Below are 25,872 nucleotides of genomic sequence, written 5' to 3'. Positions count from 1 at the left end.
GCTTTGGACTGAGGTGATTTGAGAACCCCCATTGATTTCAACTTCTTTTCTTCATCATCCAACAGTTTAGCATATTCATCAAAAGTGACTTTCTTGTAGGCAGACCCTAAGGTAGTCTTTGAGGTGTTAAAAGAAGATACAAATGTGGAATATTCTGATGGTAGATTGTTATGGATGAGATAGATCAGTCTGTCATCTTTGATAGAACTCCCACAATTAGTAAGCTTCATCCTTAATTCATTCACTTTGATGATGAAGTCCTGTACTGAGTCATATGACTTAAGATCTAAGGAAACAAGCTCATTTTCAATTTTGAAAACATTCTCTTCAGACACTTTATCATAAAGGCTTTCGAGGGTATCCCAAGCTTCCTTGGATATAGTACATTTCTTGATTTGATACATGATTTTATCATCTACCCCCAAACATATATCACCTAGGGCTTTCCTATCCATGGCTACCCAATTGAAAATTTCACTTATTGATACATTATCACCTACTAGTTTAGAAAGAGTACCATCTACATATTGTGAAACTCCATTATGCATTAAGTGATACAACATTTTGATGGACCACGAAGCATAGTTATGAGGAGTTAATTTAGGAAGCTTAAAGTTGCCCATAATGCAGCAAATGAAAGAAAATTGTAGAAAAGAGAGAACACAACACAAAGAACACTTCCCCTTTTCACTAAATCAAGAAACCCCCCCAAAATAGATGCTTTGGGCACTTTATCAGTAGTGCAATTACAATGGGCCACTAGCCAATTTTTGCCTTCATGGACTTTTGATTTTGCTTGTTACAACTTCTTAATGGAGTACAAATCTGAAACTTTACAATGTGCTACAATTCTGAAGCATTACAAAGGAAAGAAATGACCTATTACTAAAAGTGACAATTTTTTCCACACAACACTACAATATGATGCTAGATCTAGAAAGTAGACAAAAAAATACGCACTTTCAAAAAGAATGGAACCTATTTTCGACTCTAGATGTGCCCATACGGAGCATTTGAAGTTGCAAAATGTAGGATTATCTAGGTATAGTCACCAAAAAATACAATTTTTGAACAATCCGTATACCAAAACCAAAAAATAGCTACACCACTGAAAAATTTAGAAAATTTTACCCAATTTCAAAAAAAATTGCACCTGATTTGGAGTCCGTATGTGCGAGTTATGACCTCTTGAAGTCGGACTGCAAAAACCAAAATCAATTTGGAGAGGGGTTGCATCAGCGAAATGTGAGGTTAAATTTGACAGTCATATGACTGTTGTAGTAATTGTAATTTTCCCAATTTTGACGTCCAGACAAGCATCAAATTAAGGCATGTATAGAAGATGACATCAACAAATTTTTTTGCCTCGGATGACATGGCAAATGATCTATAGGGTGCCATACCGTACGGACATACAAAATTATCGACGTGGAAAAGGTACAACTGTTAACTATTTTGATATTGTGGTCTACATGTTAGAGTGTGATGTGGCAGTGAGAGATTGGGCCGGCTATTGCTGACTCACTTTTGTCATGTCTGGGCATGGTACAGTCAATGCTGACTCGGCGCATGTAGTTGCAGGTCATGGCCGAAACTTTTATCGCCTATCAAAATCCATTCTGTGAGTGCCAGATTTTCCTTAGTGATGCCAAATTTCACAAGGAAAGATCCCACAGTCGTGGGGTTTTGACTTCTGCGGTTGTTTAAATGAAAGAGCCCACAGAAACAAATTCAAACGCAATAGTGGGTAATGTTTCCGCCGCCGAAAAGTTTAAAGAGGCCGACATTGTTGTGAATTATCGTCAAAAATTTGTTGTTCGGGTGCAGGGCCATAGTTAATTGAAAGGTACGATATGTAGATATACTATGCAAAAATTTCAGAGGCCGCAGTGTACAAGCCCGCTGATAAATAATTCCCTACAATAAAATATATCCGCCAAATATAGAGAGCCAAGCCGGGGTGTCACTGCCCGGTTCAGAAAAAAAAATTCTCTACTTGGGCGATTTAAAAATTCTGAAAATAACAAATTTGAAAAAAATTGTAGAGAATAAATTTAATTCAGATCTAAAAATTCAATAAAATAGATCCGAAAATGACCATACCCGAATTGCAAATTGGGGCCTCCGGGTTCCGATTTGCAAAATTTTTTTGCCTCACGATCTACTTTCACCCAATATAGGCAAATTTGTAGTCAATCTTCACTGAATCGATGCTCCGGACGCAACGATGAGGTTAGATTTGGCTCTAGACACTCTCAATTTCTATGGATCCTCTAGATTTGTGTCGAGGTGCTGAAGCATGAATGGTCTCGAACGACTATGTGATGAGAATCCTCCTTGGCTCTGATACCATGTAAGAATTTGGCTTAGGCCAGAATTCACCCAAGAACTAAAGAACTCGACAAAAGCACACAGTAGACCAAAATAGACAGAGTATGATTAGAATGATGATATTCATTCAATGACTAGATTCAAGAGTACACTAGGAGTGTCTGAATATAAAGGCCTTAAGAGAGCTTCTAGAATGCATAGAAGTTAGCATCATGATATGTCATACAACCAAGCACATGTCCACCAGATATGGGTTATCCTCCATTAAGCACGGGATTAAGTGCGATGATGTGAGGATAAGCCTACAATGGCGTAGCACACAAATCAGTGGTGTAGACAACATGTGCTAAATGAGGAGTGTGGATAACTGTGTTGTCAATATGAAAACTCACTGAATGATGCATACTCCTATGTTGTAGACACCATGTGCATAATTAGAGTTGCATAACTCAATGAGAGTACACAAACTCCTAAGTGTCTCACCTAAAATAATAATAAAATAATGCAAAATAATTAAATAATGCATTAACCTAAGTAAAACTTAAGTAAGTGTAATAAGTAAATACTTATTTACACCATCACAAGGTATGCGGCAAAGCAATGGTTGATTGCATTAGATATATGTTTTGTGATGCAGGACTTTGACTCTAATGTCAAAGCGAGGTATGCCATCACCCACCTAGAGATTTGTGGGCTACATGGTGGAACATTAAGGAAAAGAAACTAGGTGTGAACATGAACACTATTACATGGAAGTTATTCCTTGAGAACTTTCATGAATGCTTCCTACAAGAGGAATGGCACCAATAGAGGGTAGATGAATTCTATAATCTAAGGAAATATACTATGACCATGGTAGAGTATGAGTGAAACTTCTATGAGCTGATGCCTTATCTAGGGATCAATCATAGTTCATTGCTAATGGTTCATCACTTCATTCAGGGTCTGAACAACCATCTCATTGGTGCTACAAAGGTTTTCCAATGTAAAACTGTCAATGATGCAATACATCAAAATATCCATGTACAGAAAAAAAAGCCACCTTAGGACATGGTGGTTTTATGGGAGCACCTACAACATCAAGGTCCAAAGATAATTAGGGAATGGGTAGCAATAAGAAGCCTGCTTCTTTAGGAAGCAATCAGTAGCAACAACATGGAGGATATTATCCTCTAGCATGAAGTGGTGGTGGTGGGTCACACTCTATGGATTCTTAGTACTCTCAGCACAATGTCACACTCTAGGGATTCTTAGTACTCTCAACACAATAAGTGCAACTAGTATGACCAGCCATCATAAAGTACTCCCTCTTTTTCTAGTGGGGGTAATTTTCAGCAGTCAAATGCACCTAGAGTGCAGAAGAGTTTTGATGGGGAATCTTTTTCATGCGGATAATGTAGGCATAAGTTATCCCATTTCCCTCAATGGAAATCATAGTTCTCAAATTAGATAGCTATAGCTTCAAAACCCACGATTGGAGATTTGGGTAGATCTTAGAGGGTGTTTTTAGTGGAGTCTTATCCTCCTATTTGGGGAAAGGGTCCAATGTGACTTGTACAGTGAGTACTAGAGTTTTTATCTTTCTTGTAGGCTTCCAAGAGTAAGCCTAAGCCTAGGGGGGTCAACATAATGCCTACCCCTAGTTTACTTTTCATGTTTTATTTTCAAATTCTTTTATTCCAATTTTATGATAATGTTTTATGATTAGTGGTACTTGGTTACTAGATTTGATTAGATGTTATTTCATATTCATTTGATATATCTGATGAGCTACTTGATACCTAGTTATTTCATGTGCTCATGGTTATTCTTTTGATGATGATACATGTATGTATATATAGTGATTTTAGCTATTTCATGATGATAGATAGATGGATGATTTATATGCAGTTTCTATGGTTACTTACCTCATACTTGCATGTGTATGGTGTACTTGTATGTTTTACTTTATGTTTTATGTTTTTGATATGGTTGAGGGAGGGAGTTGTAGTTACCTACTAGTCGAGATCTACACGATGCACCACCCCCTGCTATTGGCTATTTAGTTTAGATTTATATATATATGTACATGGTCAAATTTTATGCAGATTGTAGGTACCGACATCAACTTCCCTGAATTCCCAAGATGAGCATGTCCTATCGCACTATCTCAATGGTAAAGAGGGGAGATAGTTCTTGAGTCCAAATCCTAACCCTAAGCCAATTGTCCTAGAAAGTAGGACAAGTATCTAAGTTATTTACCCTTTTGAATTTGTCAAGTGACATGAATTTATGATTTTGATCACTGAGTTTGATTTAGTACTTTGTCTTTTAGATGGCTTTTCTTTTTAGTTTTGTGGATCTGATGTGATTTTTAGTTATAATTAAATTAAATAAAAAGATTCTTTAATGATTTTATTTAACAAAAAATTTATAAAGAAAAATCAATATTTAATTACATTTAATTAATTAAGAAATTAATTAAATAAAATAATAAAATTTAAGAGATTTAATTAAAGTTCTAATTTTGGTATAATTATATTTATTTAATTTAATTATAATTTATTTACAAGTTTCATTTCTTTATAATAAACTCTAAATATTATAGTTAAATTAATAAATATATTATTAAAGACGTCTTATGATTTAATAAAGGAGAGAGAGAGAGAGAGAGAGAGAGAGAGAGAGAGAGAGAATAAATTTAATAAAGATTATTTTAATTAAATTAGAAATAATTTTCACATGAAATTAAAATAAAATAAAATAATAAAGAAAAAGGTTTTGTGTGATTGCAAACTCAGAAAACCTAAAAGGGAGAAGGCTCTTTATAAAGATATCAAAGCTCATTTCTCCACACATAGGTTTGGAGGAGCCAATTTATGAGAAAAAGGGTTTTCGAAAGGAAGGAAATTTTCTTGCGAGCTCTAAGCATATGATCTAGTAGCATCAGATTACGGTAGGATCTTGTTGATTTTTATGTAGTAATATCCTCTTTGAAATCTTTTTGTCTTCTTCATGTTTGAATGCATTTTTTTTCATAACTTAATTTGGGTTGAAACCCCTGTGTTGAAATTTATTGTTCTTGAAAACGTCCACTAGTACATTTGATCCCATTTTTAGGCCAAAATTTTTGACCATCTAATAGAATGGGGTCAAATTGGTCGTTTTATGCAAGGCAACGTATATAATTTTTTTAACTAGAAGCCCGTGTTGGTTGAAATTTTGACCAACACGAACTTGTACACTATGTCAAAATTCGAAAAAAGCTCTTTGCCGTGCCCTAATTTCAATCTGCCGCGTGATCGAAAGAAAGGTTGTGGATGTGTAGTTAATATTTATCGTTTACTGCATTTTGTGGTGCCAATAGAGGAAGGGTTTGAAGATTACGTGCCAACAGTGTTTTACTGCCAGTGGCAACAGTGTTTGACAACTTCAGTGCAACCTCCGCCAGAATAGTAAGGAAGCTTTCAGTAATCAAAACTATATTTGCATTGCTTAATCTGTATGTTTCATATTGCTTCCGCATTGTGTACCATAGTGTTGTATAAACTTTTAAGGAAAAAAATAGTTATAACTTAATAGATTAATTTCTGTTGGCTACCTGAGAGAGGTGTCACAATAGCTGGATCATAGTGTTGCTTAGTTTCAATACATTATGTGCAAATATGAATAGTGACGTGCTTATCATATTTGTGAAATGGAAAAACAGTTTACCTTCATTTATTATTCAGTAATTGAGTGGTATAAAAGTCAAGACATTACATGCTCCTTATCAATTTACAATAGGCCATTCATTTCTTATCAATTTAGACAAAGGCCATCCATTTGAATAGATCGTTCATCTGAAAGGTCACTTTATGTTCCATCGTCCAATTATTCCTTTCACTATATCACTAATTGTCACTAATTGTCAAGATTATGACTAATGATATAACATTATAAAGTTTACCCTTCCATGAAAATTTTTGTAAGCATCTCCATTATTTTTCCTTGAGATTTCTCTACATCAATGTTCCCCTTACTACACTGTGGTATTATATTTCTGACTTCATGCATCTAGATGGGGCTAATTTCAATTTGGATATCCATATCGAGGTTGAAAATTGTATGTTTTATTAGATATTTGGTTCCTAATCTCTTAGATAAATTCCAGTACCATCCATCATCCATGGCAACTCTCAATAATTTCTACTAGTTGTATCCTTCTTAAAACAGTCAGGAATACATAAACTTGACAATGTTACCCAAATTGTTTTGGATCTAACAAAGAAAAATCTCTATAGAAGGCCATGACTTATCACTTGAACTAGGAATTCCCAAGAACAAATTATCAATTCCACACGATTGGGTTTGGTTCTGACAAATTCTTTGGAGATGGGAATTTGTATCTCCACTCCCTCTTTGTAGGATTTTAAATTTGATTCCACTATCACACCTATGGGATCTTCCATTCTTTTATTATTTCATCTTCCAAAATAATTTTTTTAGAGGAAACTAAGATTAATCGAATATATATCAACAATCAGTTTACACTATTCCACATATAATGATAAGGAACATTTGCAATAGACAATCACAATGAATGTGATAATGTTGGAATGGGCTACAATCAATATTAATGTTATTACAGAAGTTGTGTGATACATAAAATGGAATAAATAAGATGCTTATACAATAATTCTCTTTACACAATGTTTCTGACCTTTAATTCCCCAATTCATGGCAACCTTAAATAGAAGAGTTTCCTAACACTTGTGTAAGAGAACTTGGTGCTATTATACTCTGCAATAGAACACATCAAAGTCAATAATCATTGAAAGCTACCAATTTTAACAACTTGAGAGAATTCTAGGCTGGAGATTAGTGTTTTCTTTTATTGTTTTATAGGTTTGAAATGTCTATAACCCAACCCCCAACTCTAATTTAGGTGAATTGGGAGGAGACTAGTCAATAATAAATAGGCCCACATCTTATTTTAAAGAAGAATGACCAAATTAAAAGTTAAATATAAACTTACTGATCATATTCAATATTGATTGTCCCTGTTGTGGAAGTAGCAATATCTCTGAAGGCATCAACAAAGAGTTGGAGTGTTCCATTGTAGTTAGAAGAGCAGTAATGGAGTATCTTGACAACAATGGAATTGGTGTTGTCTGAGCATAGATTTTGTGAGATTTGATTTGTACCACTCAGACATCTGACACTATACTGTCTCCCACAAGCTGCTCCATTGTCCCAAATTGCATCACTCACTGCTGCAAACAGATTTCCAGCTGGAAACTACTTTTCATCATTCCCATAGCATTCTGAGGCTGCCAACAATTTTTGTTTCATAAAACATTCCAATATGAATCTAGTGATTAAATTACTTACCAAATCTTTACAATATCTAAGTCTATCATTCTCATTTCAAGATCCCATGACATTTCAAATCCCACACTATGGATTTATTATCAGAATGTAAGCTCTCAATTTTTGATATCATCATTTCAAAATCACACTCTATGATCTAAGATCTCCAATTTTTAGAACATCGCTTCAAATGAAATAATGAATTTCAAATCATGTTCTATGATTCATTTTAGTAAAGTTTGACACTTGATTTTGATATCGACATTTCAAAATCACACTCTATGATCCAAGATCTCTAATTTTCATAACTTGGTTTCAAACAACGTTCTATGATTCATTATCAAAAAAGTTAGATGCTTGATTTTGAGTATCTATATTTGAAATCACATTGTACAATCAACATCCAAAATAGTAGATCCAAAGTTTTTAATATCAGTATTCAAATCATACTCGATGATTCATCATCCAAATAGATCTATAGATCTCTAATTTGAAAAACTCAAAGTTTCAAAGACAACAACAAATGAATTGAATCAAAAGCCAAGAGATAAGAAGAGAGCAGTAGAACTTATGAACATAAGGAGGAGAATAAAAAGTAGCCGTGCCCACATCTCCCAAGTACCTGTAAATTGCAATTGCAAAGAAATTCCATAGAATTGTGATGGTTCTCATTTCTATCACCATGGCCATTCAAAGCTTAGTTGCATAGAGCGTCCATTACAAAGTTGTTGAATAGAGTGAATGAATGGTCAATTTCATTAAGATTCCATTCAACTGTTGCAGCTTCGTGGAGAATACATGATGATCTGGGATGCCATGATGGAAGTGGATAAACAAATGAATTGAGCAACATGGAACCTTCGAGTCATTAAAAGCCAGTGACTTGACTTGTGAATATATCATTCAATTCCATGCTTGTGGCCACCATATAAATGCATCTAACATGTCCTCTAGGCTAGTTTTACTATTTGAGTTCCAGTAGCATTTGGAAACTTCAGTGTAACCTCTGCCAGAATAGTAAGGTTCTATCTCTGTTATATCTCCTTCTTTTCGTTGTTCAGCACATCATCTTCAATGTATTCAGCCTCATGCATCGCCTTTGTCATAATCTCTTAAATTTCTAAATTACTAACCTCATTGGCCATGAAGTTGTTTTGATTGTGCTCTTTATCCTCAGGAGTAGTGTCAAGTGTGATTGGAATTCATAACATATAATTTTCCTCAGGGGCATGTAACAGATCACTGAGTTGGGATAACTCATCATCCTATTGAAGATATAATGCAGGGTGAAGGCTTGGATAATTTTGTTGATGCTCTTGTTTTAAAATGGGAAATGGATGCAATTGCATCTTTTACTAATACCTCTTGATACTCATGGTAAATTCTTCTCATAAATTTCATCACCAGGCTACAATTTTCAATAATTCCAGCAATGTCTTGAGGATCAAATCAATTGCTTGGCACTAACTCGTACAATTCCACATTTTAAAGTTTTTATAGCATTTATTGTATCACTAAATATTTACACTTTAATCAGTAACCTCCATGCATGCCAAATTAGTTTCAACCATAAAGCAATTTATATCTGTATACTTCTCCACAACTAACCTAGGTATTGTATGCATATATTTCATCTCTATTTGAAATCCCTTGAACAAATCAAGTAGATCACAAATAATGTCACCTTTGTATTACATGTGGTAGTGCTCAGTTACCAAAGCATTTGTTGGTACATAATTAGTCGAAGCATGTGGGTGCATGTTTCTTTTCTTCATTACAAAAAAAACATTTTAGTTTAATCCAATGGCTTTGCTCAATCATTTATTGCTTAATCATTTAATGTTTAATGCTGATCATATGAGCCTTGTAATATCTAACGCCATAGAATTTTAGGGCTGCCAGCCGGCATCCCCACATTCCATATGAAATCATTTGAACACAGGGAGATCTCCAGAAAATAAATGATTTTAGAGATAACTAAAATAAATGTGAGTACTTCAAACTTATCATAAGAAGGAAATCACTTATTATTTTCTTTTTTACGTTATGGATGATTTCAACTTTCAACTTCACCAAAAGACCAAGGATGTGTTGAAATATTTCACTATTTTGAATGCAATTGTAGTCAGTATATTCTAGGTTTAAATGTGTCAAATTATAGCAATTCTAATTTTTGTAGATACATTGCTGGATATTTTTTGTGTAGATATTTTGTATTCAACATTTTGATTTTGTTGATAAGTTATCCTTCTCTAATTAACATACTCTTTTAGATGGAAATAATTAACATACATTGTCTATAAATCCACATTTTGCAAACATCTATGCCTTCTAGAAATTATAGGATCATTTTAGTTACATTTGAAAATAATAATCAAGAAAAACCATATGTGCAGATATAAACATTAATCACAAAATTTCCAATTTATTTGCAGATATATTTTCCTGTGAAGAAAGACCATGCTTGACAATATGAACGCTGAACAAAATGAGACAATGGCTGCATTGTGGGCTCAGTTTCGAAGAAAACCTAATAAATGTTATTGTCCTTGCAAAAAGTGTAAAGGGTTAAAGACTTGAAGAATTCTAATCACAACAGCCTAGAGTCATTGTAGGCAACATGGTCATGTTGAAGGGGGCCATGATTTTTGTCCATTACTGAATGTGGATTTCATATTGGAGGAACATGGAGGTGTGAATATCCAAGCTAAGGATAACACTCTCATGGAAGAAGATGATAATGTGCCAGAGGACATGATTGAAGTGTATAACAAGAATTAGTATGCAAAGAACATTAACAAATAAAGTAAACATTCACAAACCAAAAACTAAATTCACATATATGCTTAGACTAAGAAAGAAAACAAGAAGTGCAAACCTCACAAGAGAAAACACTCCATGCTTTCTTGATTCTGTAGATGTGTCCTTTTTCTGTGGATGTATGCTCAAGATACTCAAAAGCTGCTTCAATGGAGATGGGTAATGGCAAATTGGTAGCTTTGTGAGCTCTCAATTTGGCATTATAAGGGTATGGTTGATGGCTTTGGTTCTCAAAATAGCATGGTAACTTTAGCTCAAAGATTGTTGATGAAATGGCTTGGGATGGGATTCAATTTATAGGCTAAGGGGTAGAGGGATGGAGGGCTTAGATGCAAGGATGGATGAAGGCTTAAGGAGGGCTAGGATGCACTCAAAGGAGAGCACATGGATTGTGCTTGTTTAGCACCAATGGGAAGGTGACACTTGTCACAAGGAGGATGAGTGTGAGAGGTTAGGGTAAAGGGTTGGTTAAAGGCATGATGAGTGGGGTTGAGTATGTAAGAGGGATGTAAGAGGAATGAGTGTGGAAGAGGGAAGAGTGTGGAAGATGGGTGTAAGAGTCATGAGTGGGCTTGTAAGAGTCTTTATGTTTTGTAAGAGCACTCATGACTTAGTGGTTGGTTTTTTTGAGGGGAGACTTTGGTTTGGATTAGGAAATTCTTAAACTTGTTTAAGGAATGTGACAACATTAGGGGGTGGATTAGGCTTGGGTTTAGGATTAGATTAGGAGTGTTAGAGATGTGCAAGTGGATGGCATTAATGAGGGTGGGGGAGTTAGTGGTTAAGCTTGGTTAGTATGGGTGGATGGGGTGGATTAGGCTAAATGGAGGATTAGAGATAGGTTAGGGGTTTTTGAATTTGAGGATTTCATTTATCAAATAGATTTATTTAATAAATGGGGATCTTTGGAATTAGATAGGAGAAAAGGATTTAATTGATAAATAATAGATTATTTGATTTATCAATTAGGACTATAGATGATTAATTAAATTAATCAACTAGGGATGGAAAATTAAATAAGAATTTAATTAATGATGCCTTTTTAGATAACTAAATAGGATTACTAAAATAGTGTAATCAAATTTAGGTGTCCTCATGAAGAAGATGGTATTGGGGCAGGTGATGAAGAGGCTCACAATGATGGTACTAGTGAATCTGATAATGATGATGAAGATGGTCTTGATATACCTTTACTTGAGAAGGCACACAAGCCCTTATACGAAGGCTCCCAAAAAACTCTGCTCTTGGCTATAGTGTTGTTGGTGAATTTAAAGGTTATGAATGGTATATCCAATGTAGCAATGTCACGTATGCTGAGGTATGTCATTTTTGTCATCTTCAATGTTAGCATACAATTACTATTCATTATATTAACAATGCATATTTGTTGTTGTAGGTTGACTAGTGAGTTTTTGTTACCACCATCAAACATTTTGCCTCGTTCGTATCGAGAATTATCTAACATTATGGATCAGATTGGAATGAAGTATCAAAGAATACATGCATGTCCCAATGATCACATTCTATATCATAAACAACATGAATTTGCAACAGAATGCCCTAATTGTCTTAGTAGTAGATATAAGTCATATTAAATAACAAAAAAAGTGCCTCACAAGGTTCTTCGGTACATTCCCATTATTCCACGTCTTCAACGGTTATTCAGGTGCGCTAGCTTGGCACAATTAATGGATTACCATGCATGCAATAGAAGCTAGTATGACATTATGCGAATGCCTGCCGATGGTTCTGCATTTAAAGAGATAGAAGAAACATGGTCACATTTTAAAGAAGAACCTCATAATCTGAAGCTTTCATTGGCAGCGGACGGTGTCAATCCATATGGAGATATGAGATCTGTTTACTTAGTGTGGCCTATTTTTGTTATTAACAATAATATTCCTCCTCAGATGTCCATAAAGAGGGAGCACATAATGTTGTCAATGGTTGTGCCAGGTATTTTTTTCATTTTATAGTTATCTAAATTAATTTATAAATAGTGCATGAAAATGGTCATAATAATGATGTAATGTTTATGTTCATTCAATTGCTAGGTAAATACCAAGTTAAAGATATGAGCGTGTATATTGAGCCCCTAATTGACAAGTTGTTGAAGTTATGGAATGGCATCACTATGTATGACATCTCTAGACTGATAGGACATCGACAATTTCAATTCCATGCAATGCTTGTATGGACAATACATGATGCCCCTGGGCTAACTCATTTTTGTGGTATGTTATATTGTTAATATCACATATTTTTGGTCTGTTATATTGCTTACACATTACTATCAAATGTTTAAGTTGCGCATGATAATTGTACATGATCCAGTTCTACATGATCTTTTAGGTCTTCAGACAAAGGGAAAATTTGCATGTCCAGTTTGTGGTCCGAAGATGAAATCTCGTCATTCAAAAACTTTAAGAAAGTAGGTGTTTGATGAGTTTAGAAACTTTCTCCACAATAATCATAGGTATCAAATTTCTGAAAAACATCTTTTCAATGGAAAAGAAGAGACATCATCAAGGCCACGAAGAATGACACCTCATTTATGAAAGTTGGAATATGATTGACTAAATTGTCGAGGTAATATCCAATTTGTCGTCCAAAGCTTAAAATTTGTATTTTGATATTGTCTTATATTTACTAATGTTGTAATTGATGCTTGTGAAGGTTGTCAAGGCATCAATGACCAACTTCCTAGAGGAATGAAAAGTTATCCTACTCAATTTAGTAGGTTACTGTACTACAAGGATCTCCCAATTGCACATTTGTTTGATGCTATGCATATTGGAAAGAATGTAACAGAGACACTATGGATAATGTTGGATGGAAGGCATGATAGAGAACAAATTTCCAAAATTTGTACCAACATTTATGAATTCAATCATGCATTAAAAGCTTCCATTGAATCAAATAGCAATGGAGACTGCATAAATACAAGTGCCCTTCCTTGGTTATTAACGGAGCAACAAAGTGATGCATTAAAAGGAGTCATAAAAAAAACAAAATTTCCAACAGGATTTGCTACAAATATAAGCACTCTTCTATCAAAGAAAGGTGATTTTGGGCCAGGGTTGAAAACACATGATTGGCATACTTTCGTCAAGGTAAGTCATGTTCTCTATTTATAGTATATTTGTAAGATTGAATGTACTACCTATTGCATTATTTAATAATATATTGAAATGATCATTTTTAATGATTGCAGTTCGTCCTACCTCTATCCCTTCCACAACAGTTTGACAACAGTATTAAACAAGTTATATATGATCTTGGAAAATACACGAGGTTAGAAGTGTTTTTTCTTAAATTTGTAGCTTTTTCTCTTAAATCTATTGTAAAATTTTATTTGAAATCTCATTTATCTTGTTTTGCGTGTTGAATCTCTTTTAGGTGGTTATCATCTAAAGAAATTGACAAAAAAGATATAAAATATTGGAAGAGAAAAATTCCACTACTTATGTGTGAAATGCAAAAGTGTTTACCTCCAACCTTTTTCAATGCTCAAGAACACTACCTCATACATCAAGTTGAGGAGATTGAATTGTGTGGACCTGTACAAGCTAGATCAATGTGGATGGTTAAGAGGCACTTGAAATTTATGAAGGGCTTGGTTCGACAAAGAGCACGTCTTGAGGGTTCTATGATAGAGGGATATATGATATACCAAACCATGGTGTACATTATTGAATATCTTCCAAATTTTGCAGCAGATATCTATGTAGATCGCATTTGGTATCCCAACTCTAATGACAAATTCGAAGGGGAGTACCTGGCAGGGAAAGGTAGAATGAGGAGGTTGAGAGGTAATTATAAGTTTTTTTTTAAAAGTTTAATAATTATTATTCATCATCAATATATAGAAGTTGTTTGTAACTAGTGTAATTGTTTTCTTTATAGTTGGTCGTGAGTGGGATGCACTACACTTGTATATTGCAAACAATCTTGATTGGATGACAGTATGGATTGAACAGTCTCAAGAAAATGGTCACTCATTAACATGGGATGGTGTTGTATCATTGGTTAAAGAAGCTCATCATAATGGAGATCCCAATGTTACACAAATGGTACTTGATCTAATATATGGCTTAAGAGATACAAAGGTATGCATAAGATTACTAATCATCACACATAAGTTTAATACCAACTCACAGATCGATGCAAATAATCTTAACATGTTTGAATAATTGCAGGTCAAACACCACAAAGCTATGTACTACCATGGCTATAAATTTTGCACAAAAAAGTTAGATGAAACGAAGAAAATGTGTGGTTTCGGGATAAGTGTTGTCTTTGCGGTCACCAATATTTCATCTAGAACTGACATACATCCTCAACAATTTGAAAATCGATACTATGGAATTTTGGATGATATACTTGAGTGTGACTTTAATTCATTCAAAATAGTTCTATTTTTCGTCAAATGGTTTAGGCTACGATTGAATCGAAATGATCCTAATAGGATTGTTATTGAACATGATAGTGGATTTACTATGATTAATACAAGGTCATTTGAGCCAGTCGGAGATGAGCCCTATGTTCTTCCAAGCCAATGCGAGAAAGTGTTTTATTTTGGTGTTCCACACAAACTAGGTTGGTCATTTGTTGTTAGACATGACCCAAGAGGAAGGCCGGTAAAGTATAATGTGATTGAAGAAGAAGAAATTGAAGAAGTAGAAGAGGAAGTAAATGATTATCAAGAACAACAATTATCCAGTGATGAAGATGAAGAAGATGGTGATGATTTTGGTCATGCTGATGATAATGGTGATAATGATGATGATGATGTTGATGATGATCATGATCATGGCAATGATGGTCATGATGATGATGGTGATAAAGATGATGATGATGGTGGTGGTGACGACGATGATCAAAGTGACAAGTACAATGATGGTGATGATGATGATGATGATGACATGGATGAAGATCATGATGATCAATGAAATGTCCAACTAGGATCAATGTCAACTATGATGGGGTCTTGTACGACCAATTTTTTTTTTCTAAACCATATGTGCACATATAAACATTAAGTAGAACATGTCAAATATTTTTTTAAATATACACATTAGTTACACTAAATTTTTAACTTAAGACAAATGATTTACATATACAATCTACTTTATTATTAATATTTTTTTTTGGTAAGTCTATTACTTTAATTTCGCTACTGATTTCTAAGACTTACTAATTTTTTTCACAGGGCGATATGGATGCACCATCTCAGACACCTTCAGTACAGGTAAACATTAAATAATGTAAATTATAATGTAAATATGGAAACAAATGTCACATTATTATGTTCTTTTCTTTATGGCTTTGGAGTTGTTTTGATGAAATTTTACTGATATTTGATGTCACAAATGATAGGAAAAAGCTAGAATGACCACTGATCAAATGCGATCTGAAATACAGGCTTCATATCTACATAACATCGCCCTTAGTACTGACCCTGTCTTCATCACCCAAAAAATCAAGCAAAGATACACTGATGAACTTGTTAACATTATCATCGAGGCTGACAAAAGTGAGGAGAAAGAGGCACTGAGAATAGAATTGGGCCGTAGAATCCAATCTTTGCAGGTAAGCAATAATTCAACTAAAGCAATAATAGAAGTTCAATAGATATGAATATTTTATACTATCTTATGGATCATGATCTCTAATTTTATGTGTTCTTGTATAGACATTTGTGCCATTTGTGACATCACATGGTGAACATGGTGATGGTCGTTGCGCACAACCTTCATGTAAGTAGCACTTTGTTTGTTTTCATCAACATTATAACACTTACTTTTTTTTTGTGGACATTTGTAGCTAGTATTCCATTTGATCTTTATCCATTGCAAATTTCTTTGCTAACAATATTGTATTCTTCAGCTCATGATGAAGTGCGGACTCCTCCTTCAGTTGCCAGTCCACTATTGCCTAGTGCATCGTCAGGAACAAGGGGCATACAAACATCCTCATCTATGCCCACTAGAATTGGTAAAACCTTGTTTTTCTATATTTTGTAATGTATTTGTACAAGTTGATGAACAATGAAGTAGCATAGCAATGCTTAAATGATGTCTATAGAAGCTTGCATACACAGAAACACATGCATACACACACCATACATACATATTTTGCATTCGTGTGAAGACCCTGCTTAGATGCAATGATTGCTATATGTTCCATTCATGAGAGATGAATTCTTCTGAACTAACTACTCATAAAATCCTTATAAACTATTGCAAAATTTGATTGTTAAAAATAGGACATGCAGTCTAGGACATGCAATCCTTAATGGAATGCGAGGAAAAAACATTTTTGCTAGTCAATTTCTTCAATTTGATTATATCCATAAGTGTGCTTTAATTCATTTGGTGTCTGCTTTAATTGTCACGATGTTTTAGTTGATAGACCAACAGAGAGCAGTACTGCTGAAGTTGATCCATTTCCTGGAGCAGTTCGTGTGATTAGCACTGGTTCATATGAAGGGACATTATTGTTGAATAAGAAAACTATGTTTTCGTTAAAAGAACGAAAGCTTCTAGGTGGTTTAAAATTGTTTTTATTTAAAGTGTAAATTTAATTTATTTTTATACTACTCATTTTGGACTAATAAATCCTTTATGTTTTTGTAGGTAATGATGTTTTCTTTGACCATATTTTTCATATGACATTGAGACTATTCGGACCCACCATACGTAAAAGGTACGTAGTTTCATATCATTGCTACATAATTTTTCTTTCCTTCCATTTATTGTAATATATTAAAGTTATTGATCTAACAATCTATTTGTTTTTAAAAAGGTGGAATTTACAAACTGTGGAATTAAAAAATCAGCTCATTGCATCTTTTGACGACAAATTTGGAATAAACATTTTTGACAATGGCCTACTTCTAAAAAGAGCAGCAAAGCATATAAAGACTATGAGGGATCAATATAGAAGGGCTCTGAAAAAGTCCTGATGACATCATCATTAATTAATTAATTATTTATTTAATTAATTAATTTATTTTTATGCCATTAAATCCCTTTATCTTAATTAAAAATATTTAATTAAGGAATCCCTCCCAAAAATGTTTAAATCTTATTTAAACATTATTTCCTTATTTATTAATTATTTAATTAATAAATTGACCAAAAATCCCAAAATAAATAATTTATTTATTTTTTTCCCAAAAGTTGGCCAATTTCCTTGAGACCAATAACCTCTTCCAAAATCTTCTAATCCTTCTTTAATTTTGATTAAAGGCTAATCCCATCATTTCCTACCCCTAATCCCAACTCAAAATATTTAATTAAGATTAAATATTAATCCTCATGTTTATTTAAAAAGTTTTAATAAATATCTCCTCAACCCAAACCCTTGAAATAAATAAATCTTTATTTATTTCCTAAAAATCTAATTTATCCTCATCCTAAGAAGTTCTAGACTCTTCTAGAAAGTCTTCATCCTCATCCTAGGAAATTCTAGACTATTCTAGAAAGTCTTTATCCTTATCCAAAATCTAGACTCTTCTAGAAGATGTCTTTAACCCTAATCCTAATCCCCTCCTAACCTTGTCACATTCCCTAAACATGGGTTAAGAATTACTAACCCAAGCCAAAGTTAACAAATATCTCCTCCTTCACCCACCCTCATTAAATGTCATCCACTTGCCTATCCCTAAGCTAATCCTAAACCATCCTAATCCATCCTCTAATCATTTGCACAAGCCTAAACAAGCTTAAAACCTTCCTAATCAAGTCCAAGTCGAAATTGCTCTCATCACCCTCAAAATATCTCAACCATAAAACTTTATGAAGTCCACTAGGTCATAAATGACTCTTACAAGCCCTTTTTTTGCTCTTACAAGTCATTATGAGGGTCTTTATGAAGATTTTATCCCTTGAGCCTCCTTTGTTGACTCATCCTTCCCCTTTCCTCCATCCTCTCACCATGTGACATGTGTCACTCCTTGATTGGTTATAAGGAAGCACAATCCATGTGCTCTCCTCTCATGCAATCTAAGCCCTCCATGAGCTTTTTCCCATCCTTGCATCTTAGCCCTCAATCCCTCAAGCCTCTTGCCTATAAATTGGATCCTTCCCCTTTACAAAATAACATAATCCATGAAGTAAAGTCATAATGCCATTTTAAGAAGCCATTTTACATCAAAACCATACACTCACACCCAAATTCCAACTCCATTTGAAGCCCTTTTTGAAGCATAAAGCTTGAGCATACATCCTATCTATTTAGACAAAGCTACTCAACAAGAGAGCTTCTCATTGAGAGAGCCCATTAATGGCTCATATTCTCAATTGAGAGTTCATCTTAGTCTATCTTGAAGTTTATGAATTTTGTTTAGTTTGTAGAAGCTTTATTTAAATTTGGTTTCTATTAGCATAATAACATTGCTCATATACAACCCAAAGTACAACCGTCCTGCTATGATTCCACCAATGGAGTGGAATGAAATAGTAGAAGATGCAAAGGAGAAAAGGCTATGTGAAGATAGAGATAATGAAGCAACACAAGGCAAAAAGAGGTATGTCATGATAGTATTAAGTACATTGTAATCATGCACTAATTATTCATATTTGTAAATATATAATCTAAGATGTTTGAAATTGTTCATAGATTGCAGGACACATTCGTGGCTACAAAAGCGAGACTAGAAAAGTTTGGCCAACACAAACTTGGCTCTGGTGGCTATATGAATCTCCAATCTCGAGTTGTAAGTAGGAGCAATGATATGAAATAATTTTTTTAAATATAATATTGCAAACAATTTTGTCTAGTGAAACCATACATACAAAATTGATGATATTAAGCAAAAAATATAGGGCACAGAATTCAATGTGGAGGTCACAGATGAAGATAGAAAACTTGCCATGAAGGAAGGCTATAAAGTTGTGGCTGCACACCTACATGAAGAATCTATAAGCCTTGCCCAAGAATCCAGTTCACCAAATGATATCTCACAGGTAAATTGGTTAGATGAAAAATAAATGAAATTGAATAGTTGATCCTTTTCTTTTTTGGTATTAGTTTTGAACGTAAATTGACTGCATAACAATGTGCATAACATTTTATTGCAGCCTTCATATCCTACCATAGAACCTGCTCGTGACAAAGGCCATAATGTGCATTATAGTGGTGGAGGTATTAATTTGCTATTGGAAATTAACTATGCAATTATGAATACAATTTAACATCTTTAATTGCAATTTGACGTGTATCCCTTCTTTGAATATTTCAGAGCATGTTGAACATCATGCCGAAGGAGTGGAACATGTTCCAAGTGTTCAACATGTTGATGTGGCAGTGGATCAAAATGTTAATGTACATGATGTGGCATTGTTAGGTAAGAAAAATGCATGTTATGTTGTACTAGCACTTAATTATAGACTAGTAACAATTAAAAAAAGAAAAAGAGTATGTCAATTTATCCCATCCACTTGTTCTTGCAACAGAGCCCCCTTTAGTGCAACAACCTCTTGCTCCTCCAAAGACAAGGAGCCATCATAATTTGACATTACATGTGCCAGAAGAGGAGGAGAATGATGCAGATATGGATGCTCCTATGAGCGCTTTTCTTAAGAGAGCTCAGAAAAACAAAAAGAAGAAATGATGTTTTAAAAATCTTCTTTGATAAACCTTGTTGGATAATGAAAGAACTTTGTTTTAAGTAATTATGTATGAATGATGCGTATTAATACTGATTTTTATTTTATGTTAATGAATATTGTTATGTCTTAATGAAGTCTTGATTAGTATTGTGTATTAAAGAATTTTATATCATATTAATGAATGTTATGTGATTGTATTGATTGGATGTTATAGTTCATAAATGGATGAATGAATAAATGAAGTATGTAATTAGATGATAATGGGTACTTTAGATTGATGTTAGGGGGAGGGGGGTGAGGCTAGATGAGCTTCCACCTTCATGTGGTTGGCCTTGTTAAGTAGAGAATATTATAGTATTCTTGAAATCAAGTGAAGCTCAAACTAACATAAAATGGACACTTTGCATGTGGTAGGTCTAAAATGATCCACGACTACTGCTGCCCAACTTGGTGAGACGAGATGGTGAGTCAACTTGGTGAGATGACCTAGAGAGCTAACTTGGTGAGATCATTAAAGACATGCCGTAAATAGCAGCATAGTTCCTCTTTTATCTGCGATTTATACCAGGTTCTCTTTATCATTTGTTTGTGTTGGTAACTTGTGTTAGTAATGTAAACATAGATTAGTTTCTTGGGATACAGTCAATGATTGCTCCTTCATGGTTTCGGATAGATTAAATGTTGTACGAGCTCTGCTGTAGTGGAGAATAATAAAAATTCAGAACTATTATCTCTTGAGTTTTCATATTGTTTGCACATTCCTTTGGTCTTGTTACTATGTTCACATGAGTGATTTCTTACAGTAGTATCCAAGCTTAAAACCTGGGTTACATGCTAACTATTTGACAAAATACTTCTAGCCCAAACTTGATCTCCTTGATCAGAGCAAGCAAGGATTATTACACTGTTCCTGAAATCAGTTATTCGCATTTCAATTTTATGATGGATCATAGAGATGCACATTAACAGTAGTTGTAATGTTCTTTCTACTATCATCCACTCCCCAGTAGCTCCATGATCCATCTTCCTTATTGAAGAAAGCTAACCTTCCATTACCTTCTGTAAGGATGCAAATATAATTCCTCATTGTTAGGAATCTGTGCTTGGATAGACCATCAAATAATAGCTGCTTACCCGAATTCAAAATCCCATACTTTGGGACATGCTCCTCTTACCATAAGATGTGCTTCATCAAATATTTAGAAATATGCATATGCCAGTTGTGCCAAGGATTAAATGATGTCATGTTTTCACTACCCTCTCAACTCTCAAGTTTTCATTCAATGTAATAAATTTAAAGTATCTAAAGGCTAAATAATAGTGTTCTCTTTAAGGGGAGAAAACAGTGTGAGGTGGAAAGGTCTTTAGTGTAAGTGTTTGTTAAAATTGCTCTTGGTGTTTCCTGTTGTATTGCATTGCTTACCCTTGCTATCAGAAGTGGTTTTATAAGTTTTACAGAAGATTTTTTTTAGTTATGTTTTCTCCATCTGGATTAGTTGAGTTTTCCTTTGCTGTTGAAGCCTTGAAGGTTCTTTTTAGCTACATTTTCTCCATGTGGAGAGAAGTGGACAAGTATTTTTAAACATGACCAACCCTTTTCTCCTTTGGTTTTGAGGAGTCTATCCATTCAGAGGCAATTTTCAACCATTAAATTTATTTGTTAATAACAAGGGTGGAGATTGCAGAGAGGTTTGCTCATGCTGGCATATCTTCAAATTTGATGATTTATCTCACAAGTGTTTTGAATGAAAGCACTGCAACTGCTACTGTATATGAGCAATGTTAGTATGCTAATAGAAACCAAATTTAAATAAAGCTTCTACAAACTAAAAAAAATTCATAAACTTCAAGGTAGACTAAGATGAGCTCTCAATTGAGAATATGAGCCATTAATGGGCTCTCTCAATGAGAATCTCTCTTGTTGAGTAGCTTTGTCTAAATAGATAGGATGTATGCTCAAGCTTATGCTTCAAAAATAGCTTCAAATGGAGTTGGAATTTGGGTGTGAGTGTATGGTTTTGATGTAAAATGGCTTCTTAAAATGGCATTATGACTTTACTTCATGGATTGTGTTATTAGGCAAAGGGGAAGGATCCAATTTATAGGCAAGAGGCTTGAGGGATTGAGGGATAAGATGCAAGGATGGGAAAAGGCTCATGGAGGGCTCAGATTGCATGAGAGGAAAGCACATGGATTGTGCTTTCTTACAGCCAATCAGGGAGTGACACATGTCACAGGGTGAGAGGATGGAGGAAAGGGGAAGGATGAGTTAACAAAGGAGGCTCAAGGGATAAAATCTTCATAAAGACCCTCATAATGGCTTGTAAGAGCAATAAAAGGGCTTGGAAGAGTCATTTATGACCTTGTGGGCTTCATAAAGTTTTATGGTTGAGATATTTTGAGGGAGATGAGAGCAATTTCGACTTGGGCTTGATTAGGAGGGTTTTAAGCTTGCTAGGATTGTGCAAATGATTAGAGGATGGATTAGGATGGTTTAGGATTAGTTTAGGGATAGGCAAGTGGATGACATTTTATAATGAGGGTGGGTGAAGGAGGAGATATTTGTTAACTTTGGCTTGGGTTAGTAAGTCTTAACCCATGTTTAGAGAATGTGACAAGGTTAGGAGGGGATTAGGATTAGGTTTAAAGACATCTTCTAGAAGAGTCTAGACTTTAGATGAGGATAAAGACTTTCTAGAATAGTCTAGAATTTCCTAGGATGAGGATGAAGACTTTCTAGAAGAGTCTAGAACTTCTTAGGATGAGGATAAATTAGATTTTTAGGAAATAAATAAAGTTTTATTTATTTCAAGGATTTGGGTTGAGGAGATATTTATTAAAACTTTTTTAATAAACATGAGGATTATTATTTAATCTTAATTAAATATTTTGAGTTGGGATTAGGGGTAGGAAATGATGGGATTAGCCTTTAATCAAAATTAAAGAAGGATTAGAAGATTTTGGAAGAGGTTAGTGGTCTTAAGGAAATTGGCCAAGTTTTGGTCAAAAAAAAAATTTTAAATTTATTTTGGGTTTTTTGGTCAATTTATTAATTAAATAATTAATAAATAAGGAAATAATGCTTAAATAAGATTTAAACATTTTTGGGAGGGATTCCTTAATTAAATATTTTTAATTAAGATAAAGGGATTTAATGGCATAAAAATAAATAAATTAATTAAATAATTAATTAATTAATAAATGATGATGTCATCAAGACTTTTTCAGAAAATAAAAATACTTTATTTTCTAAAGGTTTTTAGGTGTCTACAGCTGCATGCAATGTGAACATATGGTCAGGGGTACAATACATTTTGCCCCTTTTTGGGTGCTTTTGTTGTTGATTCATATTTGGGTCGGTACTGGACAATCTTTGTTTCTTCTCTCATCTGCCTACTTGTTAGTATTCTTTTCCTTCACAAAATCCTTTTCCTTAACGGTACAATTAATGGGTAGAGTAATTTGGAATAAAATTCCTTAACCAGTATTATCTACATATTTAAGAGTTTTTGTGAATAAAGAAACTGAATATGCACTTGTTGGAAACTGAATCAGATGTCCATTTGCTTTCAAAGTAGCTGAATAAGTTTTCATTTTCCAGTGTTTTAACATGCCCAAGTAACACTTCATGCAATGCAACATGGCAGGGGCTAATCTTGGTGACTCTATCAGCCTCCCTCAGGAGTCTCAAACCCTCACTATGCAAGTATATGTCAGAGTCTTGCTCCAGACTCAAAACATCACATTTTAAGATTGGGTTTTTTTTCTTCTCACTCTACTTGGTTGATGCTAAAAACTATCCCACGATCCCAGAAAAGAAAGCAAACATTTAATATGGATTGTGAAAATCTGATAGACTTAGATGATAAGTTTTGTGTTTTCAAACTAGGAATGGACCAAATTGGTCATGGTTTAATATGAGGTTGAGGGGAATTTCGGAATGTCTGCCAAGTTTCCATTATAGGCATGCCAAACAAAAGGGATGTTGGATGCAATTTCAAATTCTAGTTCAATAACAGCATTTGGGAATAATGCTAGTTCAAATGCTTGGAGTTCTCAACTATGTTTGTTTTGGGCCTATATGCTTGGGAGATTCCTTTTTGATGAAACTCATAGTCTTGTTTTTTCAGGTTTCTTGACAAAGCAACAATTGAAGATGAACTAGACTTTGAGTGCAAAACAACACGCAATTGGAGACTTTGCACAGTACAACAAGTCAAAGAGGTAAAACTCCTCCTAGGCATATTACCCATTTGGATGGCATGTTTAATATATGGCGTTGTCTTTGCACAATCCTCAACATTCTTCACAAAACAGGGCAGCACAATGGATAGAAAAATTGGTCGACATTTTGTGATCCCTTCAACAAGTATGCAATATTTCATGAACATATCTATAATCCTATTGCTCCCTGTCTACGACCGTATCTTTGTTCCAATTGCAAGAAGATTATCAGGGAATGAGAGGGGTATAACATTGCTCCAAAGGATAGGAATTGGTATGTTCATTTCTGCCATTTCAATGATTGTTGCTGCAGGGGTAGAAATTAAGAGAATCAATGCAACAAGGGATAGTGGACTCATAGACGTTCCCTCGGCAACAATCCCAATAAGTGTTTTTTGGCTACTTCCACAATATGTTCTTTTTGGCATGGTTGATGTGTTTACAATGGTAGGAATGCAAGAGTACTTTTATGATCAGATGCCAGACATAATGAAAAGCTTGGGTATTGCTATTTATTTGAGTGTTTTAGGAGTTGGTAGTCTCCTCAGTAGTTTCCTCATTTTGATCATTGAGAAGGCTACTTGTGGAAAGCAGGAGCATTTCTGGTTTGCAAACAACTTGAATAGATCTCATTTAGATTACTTTTATTGGCTTCTTGCTTCTTTGAGTTTACTCAATCTGGGCATGTTCATGACCTTTGCTAGTTGTTACAAGTACAAAGAGACTGCATCTACTGACATAGAGAATGCTTCTTAGAAACTAACTTCATGTTATACCTATGAGGGGTGACACTAGTGCTTACATTACTAGTTTTACTATTCTAATTTGTTATTTAAATTTTATCATGATAGTGTAAATATTTTGTTTCCATCAACCACATCCATATCATTGTTCAGTCTTTTTAAGCAAGAATGTTTACATTCGTTCCTTTGCGATTGACAGAGAACATTTTATTAAACAGAATTTTACTATGAATTATTTCCTCTCGATTATTTGTTCTCTACATGAGTGCATTTTTTTCAACATATAATTGACTGAGAATAAATATATTTTCTTACAATTGTTCAATTGAACCCCTTCTTTAGGTCTAAGTGATAATTGAAAAGCTCATTATTTCTCTTAATTAGACTATTTGAGAGTTATTTTTTTATTCATAATCCTTATTAGGCTTTAAAGTACAAATTGTTGTTCATTTTTAACACCTAATTAAATTAGTTGAGTTGTAACTTATTCAAAATGTCTAATTAATTTAGATGTAGATTGTAGAGTGCATGCACACATTGGTTAGGTTAGACATAAATAAATATGAGAGAAAAAATAATCAATTGCACAGCTGCTAGTGAACAACTTTGGGTAGTAAGTGATTCTATAATTGTACAAAAACCAAATCAAGTGTATTTACCCTTACAAACATAAATAAATCTTGCATATTCATTAGATTCTTGGCATTTTTACATCAAGTTCACCAAAATGGGGACTACGAAAAGGGGTTACATATCACATGATATTAAATGCGGGCCACAAAAAGCTAAATAGCATCGTGATGGCA

At 34.1% G+C, this 25,872-nt stretch overlaps 1 pseudogene; it reads left to right on the top strand.

Moving 5' to 3' along the window:
* The first annotated feature begins 1,707 nt into the window (after positions 1-1,707).
* On the top strand, positions 1,708-25,079 carry LOC149558417 (protein NRT1/ PTR FAMILY 5.4 pseudogene; annotated as a pseudogene).
* Positions 25,080-25,872: the final 793 nt, after the last annotated feature.

This window comes from Cupressus sempervirens, chromosome 5 (genome assembly GCF_028749045.1).
Source record: "Cupressus sempervirens isolate cs-2001-9-10 chromosome 5, ASM2874904v1, whole genome shotgun sequence".
NCBI lineage: Eukaryota > Viridiplantae > Streptophyta > Pinopsida > Cupressales > Cupressaceae > Cupressus > Cupressus sempervirens.
Note: the sequence above shows the minus strand (reverse complement) of the source record. Positions and strands in the feature narration are given on the sequence as shown.